At 47.0% G+C, this 23,085-nt stretch overlaps 2 long non-coding RNA genes across 2 annotated transcripts in view; one reads left to right on the top strand and one right to left on the bottom strand.

The window, feature by feature from the left end:
- The window catches only part of LOC128340159 (uncharacterized), a 43,021-nt gene extending 30,254 nt beyond the window's left edge, over nucleotides 1–12,767 (bottom strand). Inside the window, exons 1-2 of the long non-coding RNA XR_008313495.1 lie at nucleotides 12,354–12,767; nucleotides 9,621–9,748 (exon numbers count right to left, since the gene is read on the bottom strand). This is a non-coding gene — a long non-coding RNA (uncharacterized LOC128340159). The remainder of the gene's footprint in view (nucleotides 1–9,620; nucleotides 9,749–12,353) is intronic.
- An 8,514-nt stretch (nucleotides 12,768–21,281) lies between these two features.
- LOC128340158 (uncharacterized) lies at nucleotides 21,282–21,782 on the top strand. The gene is made up of 2 exons (XR_008313494.1): nucleotides 21,282–21,391; nucleotides 21,471–21,782. It is a non-coding gene; the product is annotated as an uncharacterized LOC128340158 (long non-coding RNA).
- Nucleotides 21,783–23,085: the final 1,303 nt, after the last annotated feature.

Below are 23,085 nucleotides of genomic sequence, written 5' to 3'. Positions count from 1 at the left end.
TGAATAGAAAAGGTGTGAATTCTCATTCTATCATAGCAAATGAGATATTTTTCAATTAAACAACTCTCATGACCCCACTTTCACTTTTTCACACTTTCCTTTACTATGAATAATATGAGGAAGTAATCAATTTAGCACACTTCACCTTATGAAGACAAACCTCATACAAATAAATTCACCATAATTCACCCCTCTGCCCAATCACTCTTAAATTGGGGATGGGTGGTAGCCTCCACCCATTAGGCACTATCTACCAGCCCACCCCACTCCTTTGGGGCAGATCCACTTTCTGCCCCCAATCTGCCCCAAAGACACCCAAACTTCAAAAATTCTCAAAAAATCAGCCCTCTGCCCAATCCCTCTGAAATTGGGGTGGTAGCCTCCACCCATTAGGCACTACCACCCCACCCCACTATTTTGGGGCAGATCCACTTTCTGCCCCCAAACTGCCCCAAAGTCACTAAAACTTCAAAAATTCTCAAAAAATCACCCCTTTGTCCAAACCCCCTGAAATTGGGGTGGTAGCCTCCACCCATTAGGCACTACCATCACACCCCACTATTCTGCCCCAGGCCCCACTTTCTGCCCCAATATGCCCCAATATGCCCCAAAGATATGAAATTTTCAGAAATTTACCAAAAATCAGCCCTTTGCCCAATCCCCCTGAAATTGGGGTGGTAGCCTGCACCCATTAGGCACTACCACCCCACCCCACTCCTTTTGCCCAGATCCCATGCTATGCCCCCGAACTGCCCCAAAGTCACTAAAACTTTAAAAATTCACCAAAAATCAGCCCTTTGCCCAATCCCCCTGAAATTGGGGTGGTAGACTCTACCCATTGGGCACTACCACCCCACCCCAAAATTTTGCCCCTGGGCCCCTTTTTACCCCCCGAATCGATTCGGATTCGGATTCGGATTAAATCCGAATCCGAACCAAATCAAGGGTGATTCGGGTGACCCAGATTCGGGCACAAAACAGAACAGGGGTGATTCGGTTCGGGTCCGAGCCAAATCACCCGAAATCCCAAATTGCACACCCCTACTAAGCACACACACAGAGAAGAAGCAGGAGGCGGAGTGTGGATTCTATGATAGCATATTAGAGTGGATTGATGGTGTCTCATTGAAAATCTCATTTGCTATCATAGAATCCACACTCAATACCTCAGAAACAAGAGAACCCTGTACCCATGGGGGTGCCCCTACCAGAGATCCCTGTACCCCATGGGTTAGAAACCCATGGGGGTGGTTGGCACCCTATGTGCACTACACCACCACTTGCTCTGGGCCACCCCAGCACCCCCATGTGCACTTATAGGGCTGCTGAAAGCTCCATTATAACTTATTATGAGGAAAAACCTTAAAGACGCGTAAACTTCAAAAATCACTTAAAAATCACCTCTTTGCCCAATTCCTTTCAAATAATTCTGATAGCTTCCTTGCCCACCCTAGGAACTACCACCCACCACACTGCACTCTACGACACCCCTTTCCCCCCGACGTGAAGCTATACATTTGCTGCAATCCTAATTATTCTCTATGAGGAATTCAAAAACACTTAACAATTCACCAATAATCAGAGGAGTGTCCAATTGCCTTGAGATTTTTTGGGTGGTAGGCACCCAAGCCTGTCTACCACCCACCCTGCTTTTGTGCTCCTAGGTCCTCCACAACAGGGGATATGGACTGGTTCGGGTCCCATTATACTCAATGAGAAAAATAATTAAAAATATTTCAAATATTCATAAAAAATCATAGGGGTGTCTGATTGCTTCAGGGTTTGCATGGTTGTTGGCACCCATGAGTGCTCCACAATAAGAAATAATGGCCTGGTTCGGGTCCCATTATATCCTATGAGAGAAAAATAAAAATATTTTTCAAAAATTCATAAAAAATCGTACGAGTGTCCGATTGCTTTGGGGTTTGGGTGACAGGTACCCCTGGGTGCCAGCTACCATCTGACCAATTTTCAGCTTTCCGAACCGATCCAAACCGGTCCGAACCGGTTCGAAACGAACCACCCCCAGTTCGGTTCGGATTCGAACCGAACCAGGGGTGGTTCGGTTCGATCCGAACCTCCGAACCGGAACCGGTTCGGACCCGAACCGGTTCGGATCCAAACCGGTTCGCACATCCCTATCAACAACATCTGGTCCCCAAATTTTTACCTATATGTTCCCGACTTACTGGCTTGCTGGCAGTCATGTGAAGCTGCCCATAGAGAGATTGTGAACATTCAACCAGGGGAGTCTGAAATACCAAACTTTCCCTACGTGCATGCTTGCTCACAGTCTGCTCTGAGCAAGTTAGCATGGCCTATGCTTATCCGATTCTGCAAGCTACCACAGCCTCCCTGTATCATTTCCTCAACTGTGAAGTGGTTGCCTTTGGTGCTGGAAAAAGTATGATGCGAGCAGCTGGTTGGGTGCTTCTAAGGCCGTAGCGAGATGCACTTTCCATGGGAACAGGGACTCAGACTTCCATCCCCATCATCCGCAGTGGGAAGCAAACACTATTTATGTCATTTCCACCAGAGACAAAAATGATGAGGATGATAAACTTTATTTGTAAAAACACATAACACATAAAATCACAACACACCACACACACAATACAATACAATACAATTTTTTTAAAAAAACTTTTAAAAATTTAGTTTTAAAGATCAAGGCCTGAGTGAACAAAAGGTCTTTACCTGGTGTCTAAAAGAACAAAATGATGAAGCCAGTTGAACCTGGTCTGTAATACAAGCCAGGTTGGCCCCTTCCCCTGCAATTAAACTGTGGATGATAGAGATTTTATTCTGGACTGACCTGGCATTAAATAAATAGCACTAGCAGGCCAAAGGACAAGCCAGGAACCCTCCTTTTATTATGGGAACAGCCAGAAGAAAAGATAGAAACAAGATGTTGGACCACTCTTCCCCTTTTCTGGAGGGAGAAGACCCTCTGAGGCTGCTCATTGTATTTCCAAGGTTCAAGAGCCAGATCAAACAGAAGGACAATGTGTACTTTCGATTGTTCTGTCAATTGGACCTTATTGAAGCCATTGCTTGGAGAGAATAATTTAATGAGGTGCTTGCGCCAGTGATTAGATCTCATCTTTCATAGACCAAAGCCTGGCTAATTCTACTAGGAAATGAAACCATGACATTGTGCAGCTCTGAAGCTTCTAAATGTCTATTTAATTATCCAGGTAATGTAATCATGCAAGGGGCTCTAATCTGATAGCAGAAGGTGGAGAGGTGGCCTCTTTGGAGAGCGCAAAGGGCCAGTTGCAATTAAATGCCACGTTCTTCACGGCTGACATGTGAGATCAGTTTTCTGGCATCCCGTCTCTGACTTACCACAGCCATCCAGATCTGAGCTTTGACGAGCTCTTGTGAGGGATGAGGGGAAAGCACTTTCCTGAAATCTTGTAGACTTGTATTGATGGTTATATGGTGCAATGAGATAAAATCTGTGGCTACTCCGCCCTGTAACTGGTATTCAGAGGTATCCTGCCTCTGAGGCTGGAGGTGGCCTATAGCCCTGCCTTAAGTGGCACAGCGGGGAAATGCTTGACTAACAAGCAGAAGGTTGCCGGTTCGAATCCCCAGTGCTATGTTTCCTAGACTATGGGAAACACCTATATCGGGCCGCTGCAATATAGGAAAGATGCTGAAAGGCATCATCTCGTACTGCGCAGGAGAAGGCAATGGGAAACCCCTCCTGTATTCTACCAAAGAAAACCACAGGGCTCTCTGGCCTCCAGGAGTCGATATCAACTCAATGGCACACTTTACCTTTATAGGCCACCACATACCAGTTCTAGGGGAGCAACAGCAGAGAGAGAGCATGTTCTCAGCACTTGCCTGTCTGCTTCCCAGAGGCATCTGGTGGGCCACTGTGGGAAACAGGATGCTGGACCAGTTAAGTTGTTCTTTTGTTCATGCGTGCATGTGCAATTTTTCAGCTTTGAAGGACTGAAGCCATAAGAACACAAGAACAGCCCTGCTGGATCAGGCCCAAGAAGGCCCATCTAGTCCAGCATCCTGTTTCGCACAGTGGCCCACCAGATGCCTCTGGGGAGCCCACAGACAAGAGCTATGTGCATGCCCTCCCTCCTGCTGTTACTCCCCTGCAACTGGTACTCAGAGGCATCCTGCCTTTGAGGCTGCAGGTGGCTGATAGCCCTCCGATTAGTAGCCATCGATAGACCTCTCCTCCATGAAGTTATCCAAACCCCTCTTCAAGCCATCCAGGTTGTTGGCTGTCACCACATCTTGTGGTGGAGAATTCCACAAGTTGATTATGAGTTGTGTGGAAAAAATACTTCTGTTTGCTCGTCCTAAATTTCCTGGCAATCAATTTCATGGGATGACACCTGGTTCTAGTGTTATGTGAGAAGGAGAAGAATTTCTCTCTATCCACTTTCTCCACTCTATGCACAATTTTTATAGACTTCTATCATGTCTATCATGTCTCCCTGCTGTCATATCTCCCCCCCCCACCTCTGTACAGAGTGGTGCTGCTGTGCACAGCACTTGGGCATAGCATTTCCTTTAAAGGGAAATAGATTTGTGAGAAGCCTCAGTGCTGTCTGGGGAGCTTTGTGGGAAGGATGACAAAGAGCACTGGGAGGTGTAGTCCTTCCCCGTGTTTTCCCCATTGAGTGGGGTGGGAACGGCCACCTCCATGCAGGGCCCGCGATGATGTGCACATGATTTGACTGGCCCTCTGCAGCCGCAGAATTGCAAAGCCTAACAGCAGTAATAATAGGCCTGGTGGAAACCCAGTATAGTGGTTATCAAATATAATAAAATAAAGATTCCAGCAGAATTTTGTGGTTGGTCCTTGAGATTATCTGGAAGAGTCTTACATAGGAACATAGGAAGCTGCCTTCTACCGAGTCAGACCCTTGGTCCATCTAGTTCAGTATTGTCTACACAGACTGGCAGTAGCTTCTCCAAGGTTGCAGGCAGGAATCTCTTGCAGCCCTATCTTGGAGATGCCAAGGAGATAACTTGGAACCTAGATGCTCTTCCTAGAGCAGCCCCATGCCCTAAGGAGAATGTCTTACAGTGCTCAAATATAGTCTCCCATTCAAATGCAAACCAGGGCAGACCTTGCTTAGCAAAGGGGACAATTCATGCTTGCTGCCACAAGACTAGCTCTGTGTACACCTATGTTTACAACCATATTGGCAATGAGGCATAGCAAGGTCTGGCAAAGGAAGGCAAGCCAACTCAGCCCTTATGGGTGGACAGTCAAGGCTTTTCAGTCCTTCCAGGGATTCAAACCAGTCTGATCTTAATTTTACGTTTTTCTGGCTGTTGATTGGCTGTTGATTACCAGTGTGGCTTTTGTGTTCTCATTCTATTCTCATTCACTGTGACCAGAGGCGTATCTAAGGAAAATAGCGCCTAGGGCAAGTACTGAAATTGCGCCCCCTGTCCAAACATCTGATGCCCATCTTTCAGATAATTTTACCATAATGTCAGCTGAAAAATACAAGTCAAGCTCATTAATCTTTTAATATTTCAAAAACTATTTAGCAGTGGATGTAGCCAAACCAAAAAATGCTGGAAAACTGCCAATTTCAGTATGCTGGGGCTCATGAAATACCCAAATACTATGTGGAGGTTTACTTGGAAAACTAAACAGAAATGCCTGTCTACTATGCATCCACTAGCATCACTATTACATAAGTTTTAAAAATAAATGGAGAATTTGACTTTTCCCAGATACTCTGAAAATAATTAAAAGATATGCAGAATAAACTGTGTCACTGCTTGGAATATTATTATTATTTTTACATATTTCAGAAAGACAGTTAAAATGAGAGAAAGAGAGCAAGAAACTCCCAGTGGGCCTTAATACTAAGGATTTCACACTGATTCAAAGACAAACTCACCATTAATAACCATATTTTTAAGACACCACATTTAACTCACTTATCACAAGAAGCAAAGTAAGAGCAAATGAATACAATCCTAGCTCATAAGCTTCAGCTCAGTATTCACAAGCCCTGATTCTCTGTACATAGTGCCAATCTGAATATGTGTACAATGACTTACATTATATTATTTTTTTTTATTTTTTTAACCTGTAGCCCCTTCAGGGGGCTTCCTAAAGGCCATGGGGGTCTTCAAAGGTTCCCCCTCCCCTTGCTGGCCTCTGGGGCCTCATAGGGACCATTTGAGCATGTGCGGTGGCCATTTTTCAAAATAAGTTTTGTTTTTTTTTAAAGGCCACTGAAAACAAAATGGCCACCATGCATGCACAAATGGCCTCTGTGAGGCCTGGCCTGGCATTTCAGTGGCCTTTAAAAAAATTAATTTTAAATAATGGCGCCCCCTCTTCAAGTGGTGCCCGGGGCACATGCCCTGCCCGCCCCACCCTAGATACGCCCCTGTGACCTGCCCTGAATTCCTTTGGGATGAAAAAGAGCAGAATCATTTTAAAAAAGAAAACCTGGACTGAAATTGACTTTTTTTGCTTATAACCTTTAACAGATATGACAGAATCATGCATTAATTTGGATTCTAGCAGCTGAAAGTTTGTACAGAAGGGTCAGTTCTTGCAGTGTGTTTTCTATCGGGATGACTCAGATCTTGCCAAGTTCACACGAACTGCCAAGATCTCTGTCTTGGACTGGGAATACGTTTTCTTGAATTAATTAACTTTAATGTTAATTTTAAACACACGTAGGGCTGGATTATGACATGCTGAGGCCCTAAGCCATGTCAAGCTTAAAAGGCCCCATAGCATTACCAAAACAAAAAAACCTTATACAAATGAGAATAAAAATACTAAAGCTTTATTTTTATCTGGCAAATATGCACCAAAAAAAAAAAAAAAGCAGAACTAATAATCTTAACAAAAACAGTTATCTTGCGATAAGCCTATTTATTTTATACTGCTGCCCCATACACAAGTCTCTGGGTGGTTCACAATCTACAAACACAATCATTAAAACACTAACACAATTAAAACATTTTAAAATACATACAAAAACTCTAAAACTTAAAACTATAAACTAATTCTATTGGTATTTGAAACACCTTTAAATGAAAATACATTATGCACAACTTGAAATTTAGTCTTTTTAAAATTCAGGGGACCCAGGTTTGAGTACCCAGGGATTAGGGCTGATTCATCCGAGTTTTTCATAGATAATGTTAAAAAGTGGTGCTAGCCAGCCTATTTCTTGGCGCAATCTTTATTCCTATTGCAGTGAAGCCACCTAGTGGCACAACGGGCAAGTAACTTGCCTAGAAGGAGAAGAGAGCTGGTCTTGTGGTAGCAAGCATGACTTGTCCCCTTAGCTAAGCAGGATCCGCCCTGGTTGCATATGAATGGGAGACTACATGTGTGAGCGCTGTAAGATATTCACCTCAGGGGATGAAGCCGCTCTGGGAAGAGCAGAAGGTTTCAAGTTCCCTCCCTGGCTTCTCCAAGTCAGGACTGAGAGAGAGTCCTGCCTGCAACCTTGGAGAAGCCGCTGCCAGTCTGTGAAGACAATACTGAGCTAGATAGACCAATGGACTCTGACTCAGTATATGGCAGCTTCCTATGTTCCTAAGAGGTTGCTGGTTTGAATCCCCACTGGTATGTTTCCCAGAAACACCTAAATTGGGCAGCTGCGGTTTAGGAAGATGCTGCAAGGCATCATTTCACACTGTGCAGGAGGAGGCAATGGTAAACCCCTCCTGTATTCTACCAAAGAAAACCACAGGGCTCTGTGGGCACCAGAAGTCGACACCGACTTGATGGCACAACTTTACCTTTAGCTTTACGGTTCCAAAAGTTGAAATGAGCCCCTGTGGCAGGATGGGAAATGTTATCTGAGGAGCTGTTAGTTTCCAGGAGCCATGGTCGGCATAAGCTACATTTGCTAGCGAGTAATTTAAATATTACCGGTCACGTTACATTGTGGTTGTTTGGAAATAATTATATCCATATCACAGACAGTAAATAATAGATGTGCTTTCAGTAACATTTGATTCATGTTCTGTTTTAATATGGCAAACTTAGAAGTAATTTAATCTCCCAGTAAATTGAACTGGTAGGGGGTTCTTCACACAGAAGATTGCAAGTTATTAATTCTAGACAGTCCTCGTCTTGTACAATTAGTCACTGTTTGCAGCTGGCAATGTTTTATTAATTTTCCATAGCAGTTGATTTTCCACAGTTTTCTCAGTTTAAATTAAGCAGTAAGAGCTGCTGTTTCGTCTTAAATAAATTTCCTTTTCACAAAAAGACACATGCCTCTAGCTATGTCAATTTCCCCATTTGATTAAAGTGCCAGCAGGCAATTAATAACGTAATGCATTTTAAAGTACTTTTGGAAAAGTAATTTGAATAGCCAAACTTGTATAGTTGAATTGATTGTTGCACAAGATTTAACACAAGCTCTCTCTCTCTCTCTTTTATTTGAGGGGGGGGAAAGCAGCACAATACCTTTCAAAGGACAAGTTAGGAGAAGCCGGGGGCGGGGGGGGCGGATTTGGAGGGCAACTTTTCCTCACCTCCATATCAGTGGATTATTAAGACTGTTCGTCATCTGCAACAATCAATAATAACAGAAATGGAGGAGGAGAATTTTATAACGCGAATTAGAACAAAAACTTCTTTCCCCTGATAAACAGATATCGTGTCCCATTGGGTGGTACAAAACGATCAAGAGGAAAAGAGGCTTCTAATTATGAAATTATGTCCCTGTGGTTCACGTCATGAGCTTCTGAGGATTTATCGAACACTCAGCCTTCTCTTCGGCTGTTATTAACGCTGCCACTTCCATCTGGGTTGCCATCTTGTAGCCGTCAACATTCAGGTCAACAACAATGGATTTAAATTCTAGACTCGTACAATGAGGAGCGTGTGGTAAAATTGGGAGGGGGTGGGGTGATACGAACAAGCCCCTCCTTTTAAAGGGACAAGCGGACTTAATTAATTAATTTCTTATATTTCTTATATTTTATATTTTGCTCTCCCTCCAAGGAGCCCAGAGCGGTGTACTACATACTTGAGTTTCTCCTCACAACAACCCTGTGAAGTAGGTTAGGCTGAGAGAGAAGTGACTGGCCTAGAGTCACCCAGCAAGTCTCATGGCTGAATGGGGATTTGAACTCGGGTCTCCCCGGTCCTAGTCCAGCAATCTAGCCACTACACCACACTGGCTCTTTAATGATATCATAATTAATGATATGTATACCTGGCTTTTCAGCCAAGGTTGGCTCAGAGTAATTTCCCACAGTTAAAATCCAGAAGAAGGTACAATAATATAATTAGGAATGCGTAGTGGTTGGGCTTTTTTCCAGTGGGAGGAGAGCTGCTTTGCCTGCAGAAGCTCCTAAATCCAATCCTCGGCAGCATCTCCAGGTAGGCCTGGGGAAGATTCCAATCTGCAACCTTGGAGAAGCCACTGTCATTAAGGGTAGGCCAGGGCTGCTCAACTTCGGCCCTCCTGCAGGTGTTGGCTTACAATTCCCACAACCCCTGGCTATTGGCTACTGTGGCTGGGGATTATGGGAGTTGTATAGGAAACCCCTCCTGTATTCTACCAAAGACAGCCACAGGGCTCTGTGGTCGCCAGGAGTCGACACCGAAACACCGACTCGACGGCATACTTTACCTTTAGTCCAAAAACAGCGGCGGGGGCTGAGTTGAGCAGGCCTGGTGTAGACGATACTGAGCCAGATGTAGCAGTGGTTTGACTCAGTATAAGAACATTTCACATGATGTAACACATGCATGCATTATCTAAAAAGGAAGAAGAGGGGAGGGACCATAGCTCAGTGGAAGAGGACCTGTTTTGCATGTATCTTAGAGAGCGCCTTCTTCTGCATGATCCCCACCGCACATTAAGGTCATCTGAGGAGGTCCGCCTCCAGTTGCCACCGGTTCGTCTGGTGGCGACTCAGAGGCGGGCCTTCTCTGTAGCTGCTCCTGGGCTGTGGAATGCGCTCCCTGCGGAAATCCGCAATCTGAATTCTTTACTGACCTTCAAGAGAGCCCTTAAAACCTATGTTTGGCCTGGCCTTCCAGGGCTTTTAACTAGTTGTAATTGGTTTTAATGTTGTGACCTGGTTTTCAGGGTTTTTAAAAATTGTTGTGATTGTTTAATTGCTGTTTTATGATTGTTAATTGTTAGTTAGTTAGTTAACAACAATGGTTAATTGTTGTTTTATACTGTTTTATAATTTTTGTTTTAATTGTTAACTGATTTTAATGGTTTTGTTTTAATTGTAAACCGCCCTGAGCCGTTTTGGAAGGGCGGTATAAAAATCGAATAAATAAAATAAAATAAAATAAAATAAAATAAAATAAAATGCAGGAGGTTCCAGGTCCTGTCCCTGGCAGCATCTCCAGGTAGGGCTGGGGAAGATTACTATCTGCAACCCTGGAAAGCTGCTGTCACAGTGCAGGCAAGACTGAGCTAAACGAACCAATGGTCTGACTCCATTCAAGGCAGTTTCCTATGTAACCTATGAGATAATCATGGCAGAGTCATAGGATTTTAGACTTGAAGGGACCTTAGAGGTCTTCTAGACTGACCCCCCTGCATCCCTGACAAATGGCCATCAAGCCTCTGAAAGCCTCTAGACAGCCCCCCCTCCTTGCATGAGGCAGGCTGTTCCACTGTTGAACAGCTCTTAGAAAATTCCTCCCAATGCCTTGCCTAAATCTGATCCCTGGGATTTGAACCCATTCGTTCTAGTCCTCTGTGATTTGGTGTTGACTTGCAGTGGTGCTCTGCTCTTTCAGCTCCGTCTAGCGCTCCACTTGTATCTCTGTAAATCAACCACATATCACAGTGACACCCGGAGCTTTCCCAGACAGCAGACTTCACTGCAGGTTTACTGTGGGGCTGTTATGTGAGTTCGAAGCTGCTAAAACAACAACAACAGCGGATGCAAAATTGGATTCTTTTTACCCCGGATATAAATCAGACTGCACTTTAATGCACAGTGAAAAACCCAAATTGTGTGTGAAGTGCTCCCTGATAGCTCACCGGGACGTCGAGGTAAATCTAGACAAAATGTGAAAACTCCCCCCCACCCCCATTCCAGAGGAGATGTGGGCTAAAAGCCAGGTGTGGAAACCTTCCATGTGATCAGCTTCCAGTGATCTCTCCTCCACAGGAAGCCAGAATCTAAGAGGAATTTTACCTCTGGAACATCTCACCACTTGGGGAAGTAGGAATGGGTGTGTAACAGGAACGTCTATGTGAAATATACCAAAAAAATTTCTTTCAGAACTCTTCACATGTGGGACATAGGAACATAGGAAGCTGCCATATACTGAGTCAGACCGTTGGTCCATCTAGCTCAATATTGTCTACACAGACTGGCAGCGGCTTCTCCGAGGTTGCAGGCAAGATATAGAGGCTCACACGATTAGTGTGAAGAAGTGAAAGGGGGTTTGCGGGGAAAGCGGGATTGACCTGCTCTCCCAGCAGATGATCTCTAGCCTGGGCACGTCCGAGCAAAGCTGTCACTCGCTCGGGCGCTCCGGGGGTTGGGCAGAGGGAAGCACCGCCACATGGCACCCCGTCTCCTAGACCCCCACCTCCCAGAGCCCCAGTAATGCACTGCGCAAGTGTGCAGTGCATTTGTGGGGTCCCCTTTCCCTTCTCTCCCCTCCCTGAGTGTGTCCGCTTCAGCTGCAAGCACTTGTGGCAGGGAATTCCATAGGTTGATTGTGCATTGTGTGAAAAAGGACTTCTTTTTCTCGGTCCTAAAATTCTTGGCAATCAGTTTCATGGGATGTCTCTTCCTAAGGGGCAACAGTGTTTTCGAATCCTTTTTCTGGAGTACACTCAGTTTCAACAAGACTCACTGAGACGTTTTCCTCTGCAAAGTATGCGAGAGCTGCCACTTTAAAAGGTACCTCTTTGCCCAGTCCGTAGGGGTTTAGCGTCCTTCGACGTGGCTGCCTCAGAGGGCAAAAATCTATAGACGGCCCTTAAATGCCTCCCCGGTGTCTTTAATAGCCCCCCCAGCATGTTTTGGACAAACATCTTTTATCAAGGGCACTTCTGCAGCTTAAGACATTGAAAGCAACTAGCCTCATCATACATACCTCTACTGCTGTGGCTGTAGGACAGGCCTGCTCTTCAGCCCTCCAGCAGATGTTGCCTACAATCCCCATAACCCCTGGCTATTGGCCACTGTGGCTGGGGATCATGGGATCTGTAGTCCAAGAACAGCTAGGGCCCCAAAGTTGAGCAGGCTTGCTGTAGAGTTACAGTGAGGTGTGTGGGCTTTAGCCGCCTCCTTAAGTTGTGGAAGTGCCCTTGATATTCCTCTTTCAAAAAAAATAATATTTGGACCAGTGAGTCTGCTTTGTGCAGTGGAGGACTCACCTTTCCTGGAGGTTTTCAGAGAGAGCCTGGACTGCCACCAATCAGGAATGCTGTAGCCAATTCCTGCACTGAGGAGGGGGTTGGCCTAGATGACCTCCGAGGTCCCTTCCAACTCAAAGATTCTATGAGGTCTCCTGTTCCTTTGTGTAGACTGCAGAAGATGGAACCTTAGCAGGGCCAGGTGAGAGCTGCTTCCCTACAACCTTTAAAAGCCCAGGGGTTCTTCTGGCTTCCTCAGTTCTGAATTGCTGTACCATTAAAACACCGATAAAATTAGGGCTACTGTTTAAAAAAATAAAATAAAAATGCTCTATTGGATCCAGAAAACTCCCCTCTTTAAAGCTAATGATTAATCAATGTAAGTTATCGCTAGTATGCAACGAAAAATTTTATACTCCAATTAACCTCGTGTACCAAAATGTTGTTGTAGGAACCATGATTTTGGCTTGTCCAGCAGAGGTCGCTGTACTTCCGCAGGATGAAAGTTTCCTCAGCAAACCAAATTTAGTGAGCAAAGCTCTTAATCGTCCTCTTGGGAAGTGCGGTGGGGGGGTGGGCATTCCATTAGGATTACCACCCACCAGCTGAAAGGGAAGCACACGTTCTAAGGCTTTGCGGGATCCAGGCCTAAGAAAGTTCAACCTTCACCAGCCGCTGGCTGTCAGTCCTGGAATGCTCCAGCATCTGGAAGCAAAACTGTTTTTTTAACCACAGTATCCTTGCATCAATAGGACAAGCTCCTTGTTCTACGACAAGGAAACACATTGCCCTGCTCCTGTTGCTCGCATTAAAAAACAAACAAAAAACTACTGGATGGTTCTCTTATTTTATTTATTGTATTTATATACCGACGCCTGTAAAATTTCTGGGTGGTTTACAATCAAAGCCTGACAACAGTTAAAACCTTAAACCATATAAAACAAATTAAAATAACCATCAATAAAACTTTAAAACATTATAAACTAAAAGCCTGATGAAATAGGTGCATAAAATAGGTTGCCAAGAGTGCTCCAGGTAGGGATGTGCATGTTCCAGTTCAATCACGAAGCAGACTCAAGCCAGGCCGGTTGGAGCGGTTCGATTGTGGACCACTTCAAGCTGGTTTGTCAAACTGATTCGAATGCCATGGTTCAGTCCGAATTCAGTTCAAATCACTTTAATGCAGTCACAGACCAGCGCGCGCGCACACACACACACAGAAGCCCAACAGAGTAAACCATAAAAGTTGTAATATATTTATTTATTTTATTATTTATTAATCAAATTTGTACACCACCCCAAACTTTCGTCTCTGGGCGGTTAACAATAGCATAAAACAGTAAAATGTATACAAAAACTTAAAACAATTTAACGATTTAAAAATCATCTACAAATTAAAACCTTAAAATTTTAAAGAACGGAAAAAGCTCGGGTGAAGAGGTGGATTTTCAAATGCTTTTTAAAAATTGTCAGAGATGGGGAGGAAGGAAGTATCTCAGTAGGGAGAGCATTCCACAGTCTCGGGGCAGCAACCAAGAAAGCCCGTCCCCGTGTGGCCACAAGCCAAGCTGGCGGCAACTGAAGACGGATCTCTCCGGACGACCTCAATGGGCATTGGAGATAATAATGAAGAAGAGGATCTTTTAGATACCCAGGGCCTAAGCCATGTAGGGCTTTATATGTTACTAGTATCTTTCAGCCCGTTAAAATAACGGGTGCTAGTAGCCTTCTCCGCCCCCCCTCCCACCCGGGCCTTCCACCTCCCGTGGTGGTTTTTTTGGGGGGGGGGCGCACTTCTCCTCGGATGGAGAGATGGGGGAAGGCAGACAGGAAGGAAGGACGGGAGGCAGCGCTTGTTAGGTAAGCTTGACAATAACGGGTGCTAGGAGGGGGCGGGGGGAGCAGCAGCAGCAGCAGCAGCAGCAGCAACCACCAGCCTGAGACACACTCGCTGCTTTCTGTTTCCCCCCCCCTTGTCTCCTCTGCAGGCAAGCAGAAGGGATGGGAAGAGGAAACGGCTTCCCTGGTCAATTATGATTAAACCATCGTGGCAAATGCTGCCTGTGCCTCTTAAAAGAAAACGATGCTGCTTCGCCCGTGACCTTTAGAATCATGGCGAGTGGGCTGAAAGGGGTCTCACGGTCCAGCAGGGATGCTTCTGTTTTATGTTTGTTGGTGTTTGATGGATGGATCGTATCCTGCTCTTCTTCCGAGGACGGGGCTGCAATCTGAAGGGACCCCACACAGTTTGAAAGAGGCACCTCCTCAGAAGGCAACCAAGGCGAGTGATCCGCCCCAGGGGTGGTCTGGAAAAGCAGCCCTGGGCCTAGTAAGCAGAGGCGGCTGGAGCCCAGGAGACCGCGCTGCTGCGGCTCCTTTCGTGGCCCCTCATTCTCCTCCTCCTCGGCATCCAGGGACCGGGAAGGGAGAAGTCTGCCTTGCACAACCTCCCTCTCTCCCTCCCTGTTGCTTCCCCGAGGAATGGGCATTGCCGGGCGACCACCAAGGGCGCCAGCAGCGGCAGATGCCCAGGACACTCCAGGGAGTGACTCGGCTGCCAGAACCAGCCGGCGATTCCAGGGGAGGCGGCCGGGGCGAGGGTGACGGGGAGGGCGTGGTCCGGGTCTCCCTACCGCCGCCGGCCTATACGCCGCCGCCGGCCGGGCCGATCAACATGGCCGCCTTGTGCCTGCGGCCGTATCTTTCTCGAACGTTCCGGGCATGCGTCTGCCTGCCTTGCAGCCATTGGTCCTGATGGAAAAAAGGGGCGAGCTCCCGTGGAACAAGCCAGAGGTTCAAGAAGAGCATGGGTTGGGTTCAGACAGACTGTGCCCCTCAGGGGGAGAAGCACTTGGATGTACAAGCTGATTTCAAATCATGGTTACAGATCTCGGTTTGAGGCCCCAGGTGAACTTCAGGTTCCTACAGGGGCAGAGCAAGGCTGGCGTGGGCCCAGGGGCAAAAAGTGAAGATGGGGCCCCACCTTCTTCAGGGAGGAAGGCAAGGCCCAAGCGGTCCCCCAGCCAGTGTCCGGCCTGTCCACTAGGAGAACTAGGCAGTTGCCTGAGGCGCCAACGGCCTGGGCCATGGGCCACCCGGTGAGCCAAAAGCAGGTGCAGCCACCTGCTAGGCAGACCTAGGCAGCCACCTGGGGTGGCCACCTGTGGGTGCCCTTTTGCATGCCCACCCCCGTTGCCCATGTGAGCACCCCCACCCCCTATGCACATGCGCACGCCACCCACTGTCCGAACAAGCCGGGACTCCCTATCTCTGTTGCCTGCCTGGACACCCACTTGCCTCCACCCGCCGCTCCTGCTGCTCACAGCGGTTTCTGGGCAGCCAGTAGGCTGCGGCGACCTATAACCCCATGGCTGGGCTGCGTGGCAACCTCGAGATAACATCGCAGCAGGCTGGCTGCCCTGAAGCAGCCATGAGCACCAGGTGACGGCAGCAGCAGGGCTGCCCTGAGGGCACGGCAAACAGGGCGGCCGCCCCGGGTCCCGCTCTTTCAACCTCCATTAGAATGAACTGGAAGGGGCCCCTGCACGGGCTGATTTGACCCGGGCCCCGCACCCCGCCAGGGATCTCTAAGGACAGCCCTGGGCAGCAGAGCAGGGAGAGCGGTAAGTGGGCGGGAGGTCTATGGGGACCACTTGCCCCGATGACGGGGACTTCCCAGCCACCTACTCGAATAACGCAAGATGCCTGTCTGTGCGGGCAAAGGCTGTGGGGGACACTTAAGCCAAGCTTCGCTTAGGGGCCAGCCAGAGATGCCCCTAGGCCATTTTGGAGTCTGGACCTAAAGGCCTTTGGAACCGCCCCCCCCCCCCCCACTGCAAATTAAGCATCCTTGGCATGGCAACCACATCACCTGGGACAGACTAAAGAGGATTGGGGGGGAGGTGCTGTGGAGGCCCTGGACTTAGGCCCAGAAGGTAAGAGCGCCTCTGGTGCCAGCAGTCCCCAGGGGCCCAAGGTCATTCTCCCCCCACATTCAGTTGTAGGTCGTCCCGTCCCCCCCCATCCCCCGCCCCGGGTTTCTGCCTTGCCATGGGTTCAGACAGTCACAGAGGAGTCAGTTACTGGCTTTGCAAGTAGGTTCCGTGTTCCATGTGAACCTGCTCTGTTTCTACGGAGCAGGGGTGGCAGTCGGAAGGGTGTTTCTGGGGAACAAGGCTCCCTCCTGCTGAATTAAGCGCAGGATCGGGCCCATGCAGGAGCCTCCCGGGGATGCTTTGGCGACTGCAGCCCCCAGCTCAGTTGCCTCTCTCTGGATACTGTCCTGTGTGCACTAGAATGCCAGTACCCCATGGGTGTGAGATTGCCCCACGCCTCCATTTGGGAGGGGGAGCATCGCTCAGTGGGAGAGCAGCAGCTTTGCATGCCAAAGCTCTCAGGCTCAATACTTTTCCCAGCTCCAGGAAGGGCTGGGAGAGAGTCCTGCCTGGAACCCTACAAAACTGCTACCAGCCTGTGCAGACAGTCCTGAGCCAGATCGACCCGTGGATATGACCCCGTGGCAGCAGCAGCAGAAGACACCTTTCCACTTGTGCATCTGCTGCTGTCGGCACACTGAGTGTGGCTGCTACAGACACTCGTACAGCAGTACTGATCACCTTAGGGGTGCTTTCCAGTTTAGGCCCTGCTACAGGGTCACGGCATATCTCTGAAGTGTGCTTCCACACTTCCTGTGTTGTGACACCACAGTCCCAATGCGGACAGCAGGGTGCCGTTCTCATTTCCGATGCCTTGTTTCGGATTTAATCACTGTGAAATAGAGCTAGGACGTCATATATCCGGTGTAAAGAAGTTGCTGTTTTTGTTCAGGCTGTTAGATTTGCGAGACAGCTCCCCCTGCTGGGCGCTTTGCTATTTACGTTTTGACTGTGATTTGCCTGAACGGAAGCATTTTGCCTCCGTTGAGCGGCTAATCTGGAAAGCGCCAGGGTGTGTAAGCCTTACCTCCTTTAAGTTTCTATCCTCTTGCGGCTATGTCCAGCCTGCCTGCCTACATCTAAATTCCTTTGGACAGAGACTGTGGTTTTGATGCCATGGGTACTTGTATAGGAGTTGGCTGTCCTAACGAGTTGGCAGGGGGCATGTTTATTTGTGTATTTATCATATTTTTATACCCCCTGATATGTACATCTCTAGGCGCTGTAGTACAAAATTAAAATGTTTGTTTATTCATTCATTTTTTCATTCATTCATTTATCAAACTTATATACTGCCCAAACTTTAGTCTCTGGGCGGTTAACAACAGCATAAAACCAGTTAAAAACATATACAAAAACTTAAAAACAATTTAATAATTTAAAAAATAAACCAGAGATTAAAAACCCCAAATTTTAGGAAGCTGAGAAATCTTGGGCGAAAAGATGGGTTTTCAGGTGTTTTTTGAAAATTGCCAGAGATGGGGAGGATTGTATCTCAGCAGGGAGCGCATTCCACAATCTCGGGGCAGCAACCGAGAAGGCCTGTCTCTGTGTAGCCACCAAACGAGTTGGTGGTAACTGGAGACGGACCTCCTCAGATGACCTCAATGGGCAGTGGGGCTCATAGTGAAGAAGACGGTCTCTTAAATACTCAGGGCCTAAGCCGTTTAACTAGCACTTTGTATTTTGCCCGGAAACCTATCGGCCGCCAGTGTAACTCTATCAGCAAAGGAGTGATGTGGTCTCTCCGAGATGACCCAGAGACCAACCTGGCTGCCGCATTTTGAACCAACTGAAGTTTCCGGACTACATACAAGGGCAGCCCCACATAGAGCGCATTGCAGAAGTCACGTCTGGAGGTCACCAACGGATGTACCACTGTTCTGAGGTCATTGATCTCGAGAAACGGACACAGCTGGCGTATCAACTGAAGCTGATAGAAAGCACCCCTGGCCACCGCCTCAACCTGAGAAACCAGGGAGATATGTGAATCCAGAAGTAATCCCAGACCGCGAGCCTGTTCCTTTTGGGGAAGTGTGACCCCATCTAGAACAGGCAGATCGACATCGTCTCTAGAGTTCTGACCCTGCACAAGTTCTCAGCTCTCAAGTTCTCAGTTCTCACCCTGCACAATAAGTACCTCTGTCTTATCTGGATGTGTGTCTTCTTGGATGTGTGTGTGTCTTCTTGGATGTGTGTCTTCTTGGATGTGTGTGTCTTCTTCTTGTGTCTTCTACAGCTTCAGATGCTGTAGAAGACACAACTGTCTCCAGCTCCCAGCAGCTCTGTTGTTCCTCTCTCTCTCTCTCTCTCTCTCATTCTGCCCAGCCCCAGAGTTAATGAGCCACGCTGATCACTCCTTGCAGCTCTGCAAGTTGTGTAGAACTATGCAGGTTGGTCAAAGATTAAGCAGCCCCAAAAGCTTTACCTGATGAATGTCCAGCCTGCAAGCAGCACAGCTCTTGTTAATTCCGGGTGGGTGGGGTGGAATGCGAAAGAGAGATGCAACATACAGGAATTTTCTATAGTAGGGGTTCCCAACCATGGGTCTCCAGATGTTGTAGGACTACAACTAAAATGGACAAAGGCCTTTTGGGCTGGGAATGATGGGAGATGTAGTTTAACAACATCTGGGAACCCCAGATGGAGAAGAGGAGAGCTGGTCTTGTGGTAGCAAGCATGACTTGTCCCCTTAGCTAAGCAGGGTCTGCCCTGGTTGCATATGAATGGGAGGCTTGATGTGTGAGCACTGCAAGATATTCCCCTCAGGGGATGGAGCCTCTCTGGGAAGAGCAGAAGGTTCCAAGTTCCCTCCTTGGCTTCTCCAAGAGAGGGCTGAGAGAGATTCCTGCCTGCAACCTTGGAGAAGCCGCTGCCAGTCTGTGAAGACAATATTGAGCCAGATGGACCAATGGTCTGATTCAGTATATGCAGCTTCCTATGTTCCCTGCATTACAGGAGCTCAGAGGACAGCAGCCATTAGGGCAGGGCTGTTCAGCTCCGGCCCTCCTGCAGATGCTGGCCTACAACTCCCCTAACCCTGGCTATTGGCTACTGTGGCTGGGGATTACGGGAGTTGTCGTGCAAAAACTGCTGCGGGGGTGGGGGGGGCGGGCAAAGTTCACCATGCCTGCATTAGGACTAAAGACTTCATTGTGCTACAGGAAGAGACAAGTTCAACAAGTGGTACAGGTAAAGAAAGGACTCTGCCTTTAGTTAGTATGACTTCCAATAAATGCTAGTGCCACCTACTGGCTGGGACCTTTCACAACACATTTCCACACACCCTGCTCTATACCAGAGCAGGTAATCAGGCTATGAGATTGTCAACAATTTGATATGTAGCCCATGCAATGTCCAATGTTCACCACTAGATGGAACCAGATATTAAAATTTTGTTCTGGAGCAAAGTATGAAGAGGAAAAATAGATTCTGAGAGGAGAAATTCTGTATGTGTTGCTTACCTTCTGTCTCTTAATCTCACACTGACCAAAGTCCTTGAAATTAAATGGGATGCCAAAAGCGTACTGTCAAAATTAAGCAAAAAATACACCCTTTTTAAAAAGCACAATTTAAAAAGCACAATTTAAAAGTCCTAAGTGAACAAAAACGTCTTTTTGTTCACAAAAGGTGATGAAGCCAGGTGAACCTCACTGGGGAGGCTTTTCCATAAATGGGGTGCAACCACAAAACTACTACGGAGAGGCCCCCACAGTAGCCACTCGGCTCACCTCGTTTGGCAGGAGCCTCCGGAGGAGGGCCTCCAAAGAAGATCTTCAAGTCCAAACTGGGACTTTGACTCGCTCAAATACCACTACGGATGCTAGAAGGAAAGCTAGCAGGAAAAATATCAAGAGGAAGGCAGAGGAAGGGATGGATGGATGAGCTGCAAGAATGGTTAGAAATGGACACAGAAGATATCATCCACGATTCTAGGGACCACGATCTATGGCTTTTGCTGGATGCCAACTTCCCAATCGGAGAAGTTACATGAATACATGAGATAGGGTGGGGGGAGAGAATTAACAACAACAACAACAACAACAATAACAATAATAATAAATATATTAAATAAACCACTTTTTAAAAACTGCTTTGAGAACTGGTGGTGCTGGTGGTGGTTATTATAACAGCCTATTTCACATAGTGGCCCACCAGATGCAGCTGGAAGCCCACAGGCAGGAGTTGAGGGCATGCCCTCTCTCATGCTGTTACTCCCCTGCAACTGGTACTCAGAGGCATCCTGTCTTGGAGGCTGGAGGTGGCCTACAGCCCTCCGACTAGTAGCCGTTGATATAACTCTCCTCCATGAAGTTATCCACACCCCTCTTCAAGCCATCCAGGTTGTTGGCTGTCACCACATCTCGTGGCAGAGAATTCCACAAGTTGATTATGCATTGTGTGAAAAAGTACTTCCGTTTGTTGGTCCTAGATTTCCTGGCAAGCAGTTTCATGGGATGACCCCTGGCTCTAGTGTTATGGGAGAGGGAGAAGAATTTCTCTCTATCTACTTTCTCCATACCATGCATGATTTTATAGACCTCTATCATGTCTCCCCGCAGTCATCTTTTTTCTAGACTGAAAAGTCCCAGGTGTTGTAGCCTTGTCTCATAAGAAAGGTGCTCTAGGCCCCTGATCTCCAGAGAGGTTTGTATGCAGCTGCCACCAGTTCAAATCCGCGAAACGGTCTAGAAGGTCAATGTATATGACACAAACATATATGTTTGGATGCTCCATTAATTCAACATTTTATGGATAAGTCTCATTCACTGGATGACTTGAGGTTTTTTGTTTTATTTAAATATTCTCCACGTTTTTTAAAAGCAGGATATTCAGAGGATTCTTCTCCAGAAAGAAGCTTGGTTCATCTATAAATTCAGAACGTGTTCTCCTACAGGGTTAAATGTTAATTGTGATTTTTCTAGTTTTCTGTAGACACGTGTTGTTCATCACTGTTTGAGAATATAGTATATACTGAGTACATCTTTTCCACCTGTTGTTAATTGGATGATTTAGCTGACGTGTATTTTAACCTTGTGCTTTGAGTTTGGTAAGGAGTCAAGCAAGCATGCTGGTGCAGATACTTGTTACGGTTTGACAGAGCAAGGCTGTTCTGGATAGAAGGTTTGTTTTCACTGAAGCAAAGGAACAAGTTTGTTCATTTGGAATGTATATTGTGTTAATGTTTGTTGTTTATATATAGATATGACACACTTCTGAGGAAGACTGTTTTCGAAACTGGCCAAGATAACCTAGGACGCCTGTTAAGGGATTTATACATCTCACACTTGTGAAGAATGAAGATTTTTGCCATCTCCCGCTTTGAAGTATTTTTCATGTTGTGTACTCTAGCTGTGAAGATTGGACTTTGAACCTTCATATTTGCCAGTTGTTCCATCTTTGCTATCATTGTATATGCTGGTTTCATGAATGGTTTGGGACTTGTCATATACCTTGTGTATTTACATATATGTTTGTGTCATATACATGGACCTTCTAGAGACTGTTTCACAGATTTGTTGTTTCCCGTTTGGTTTTTGGTCCGTGATTCCCCATATGGTATTGTGTCCAGTTCGTCTAGTGGCTACACAGGGACAGGCCTTCTGTGCTGCTGAACCCTAATTCGAGCCCCGGTTGGGAGCGGAGAGCGGGAGCTTTAAGAAAGAGGAGAGCAGGTCCTTACCTGCTCCCTACTGCTCCATGCAGCTTCCTGCTGGGGCTGTGCTCGGCCCAAGTATCCCCGTGTTGTAGCGCCAGCAGCTTGCATATGGTGGCCGTGCATGCGCAGGCGCCATTTGCGTGGTCAGCAACACCATGCTGACCAAGCAAATGGCACCCACGCATGCGTGGAAGCTGTATGCATGCTGGTGTTATGACACGGGGGTACTTGGTCTGAGCACCGCCCCAGCAGGAAACTGCATCAGGTGGCAGGGCGCAGGCAAGGACCTGCTCTGCTCTTTCTTAAAGCTCCCACTTCGAACCACGGTTCGAGCACACTCCTATCTGGAATGCAATCCCTGCTGAAATAAGAGCCTTCCCATCTCTCATAACTTTTTAGAAGTCTCTAAAGACACACTTATTCACTCAATCTGTTTAACTAGATTTTGGGTTTTAAATTGTTTCAAGATTATAATTTCTGTTTTAATTTGTTTTATGTTGCTGTAAACTGCCCAGAGATAGAAGTCTGGCACGATGTACAAATACAATAAATAAATAAATAAATATTAGCATTTCTATAGGGCAGGGACTCCCAACCTTGGGTGCTGAGATGTTGTGGACTGCAGCTCCCATCGTCTCCAGCCACCATGACCAAAGGCCATTGTGGGTGCGGATGATGGGAGTTGTTGTCCAACCACTGGACACCCAAGAGTGAGAACCCCTGATGTAAAGCATTAGTGTGTCCAAAGTGTTCCACATATATTTTCTCAGTTATGCATACAACACTGTACGGTAGGCAGCTATTACTTACCCCCATATCGTGGATGGGGAGAGGGCTAAAGATGATAGAAAGGACTTCGCCTAGATGTACCTGTTGATGGCAGAGGTAAGATCTGAACCAGATCTTCTTCATGGCCCAGTATAAAACAGGGTTCTCAAGCTTGGGTGCCCAGATGTTACTGGACTACAACTCCCATCATCTGCAGCCACAATGGCCATTGTGGGTGGGGATGATGTAGTCCAACAACATCTGGGCACCCAAGCTTGACTGTTGATGGAAGACTCTCTTTTTGAAGCTGGCTTTCCCAGTTCAAATACATCCCTGCATGAGAATTCTGCTGTTTCCTGACCAGGCACAAGCAGTGAGAGGCCAGTCCATC

The sequence above is a fragment of the Hemicordylus capensis genome, chromosome 1, assembly GCF_027244095.1.
Source record: "Hemicordylus capensis ecotype Gifberg chromosome 1, rHemCap1.1.pri, whole genome shotgun sequence".
Classification (NCBI taxonomy): domain Eukaryota; kingdom Metazoa; phylum Chordata; class Lepidosauria; order Squamata; family Cordylidae; genus Hemicordylus; species Hemicordylus capensis.
This window is presented reverse-complemented; position numbering and strand designations above follow the sequence as displayed.